Source organism: Echinops telfairi, unplaced genomic scaffold (assembly GCF_000313985.2).
Source record: "Echinops telfairi isolate 266 unplaced genomic scaffold, ASM31398v2 ScPeMD7_1957;HRSCAF=2489, whole genome shotgun sequence".
Lineage (NCBI taxonomy): Eukaryota > Metazoa > Chordata > Mammalia > Afrosoricida > Tenrecidae > Echinops > Echinops telfairi.
Window position 1 is genome coordinate 6,141 of NW_022105855.1, and position 1,167 is coordinate 7,307.

Genomic DNA, 1,167 nt, shown 5'->3' on the forward strand with positions numbered 1-1,167 from the left:
GAAGATAAGCTTTCATGAAATTGAGACAAAGCGCAAACAGGACAGACTCCAAAATAATCAAATTTTCTAAAACCAAAGTCAAGGAAAGAATCCTTAGAGCAGCTCAGGAAAAATCAAAAGTTACCTACAACAGGCATCAAATAAAATTAAGAAATCAAACCGTGTGCCATCAAGTCAATGCTGAGTCATATCAAGCATGTAGGAGAAGACAGACAGAACTGCCCCTGTGGGTTCTGAGACTGTGTAACTTTACTGGAGCAGAAAGCCCATCTTTTTTCCCATGGAGCGGCTGTTATTTTCAAACTGCTGACCTGCGGTTAGCAGTCAAACACATAACCACTATGGCATCAGGGCTCTGCCAAATAAGACAAAGCTCTGATGATTCACCCAAATTATGCAGGCAAGCAGGTAATGGGATTATATATATAAATCTCTGAAAGAAAAACAAAACTTCCAACCAAGAATTGGATACCCAGAAAAACTATCCTTCAGATATAACGATAAAATAAAATTAGAATATTTCCAGGTAATAGAAATGGAATTTGCAAAAGCCAGACCAACCTTACAAAAAATACTAAGGGGAGTTCTTTGGACAGAAAATAAACAATAGTAGACAACCACATTCGATTAACATACATGACAGCACCACTCAGAAGTCAACCCAGATTAAAAATACCCAAAGTAAGACAAATCTGTTCGATTGAAAATGGGGAAATAGAGATATCAATATGTAACACAGACAATTGCAAAGTGAATAGAGGAAAGAATGTAATTAAAGACCTTTAAAATGGAAAGGAAGTCAAACAGATTTCAAGAGAGAAGAAACAGACTTGGAAGGAAATGAATAAATTACAGTAACCTTAAAGAAAAGGAATAACTCCATCAAAATAAAAGGGAAATCATAACAATTTACTAGACACTAAAACAAGGGCGATGAAGAAAATGACAATAATTCACAAAATCTACAACCCACTGGGGAATCTAACGAAGAGGAAAGCAGGTAAATAACATGAATACAACGGGTGCCATCGCAACAAAACCAACTGACATTAAAAGGATAAAAACACAATGCTCTGAAGAACTGTGAGGAACGTGGTGCTACTGTCAGGCAAGCATCATACTGCTGACTGCAAGGTCAGCAATTAATACCACCAGCTCCCATAAAGA

General features: G+C 36.9%; 1 pseudogene; it reads right to left on the bottom strand.

The window, feature by feature from the left end:
- Nucleotides 1–1,167, bottom strand: part of LOC115870546 — an 8,149-nt pseudogene that overhangs the window by 729 nt on the left and 6,253 nt on the right.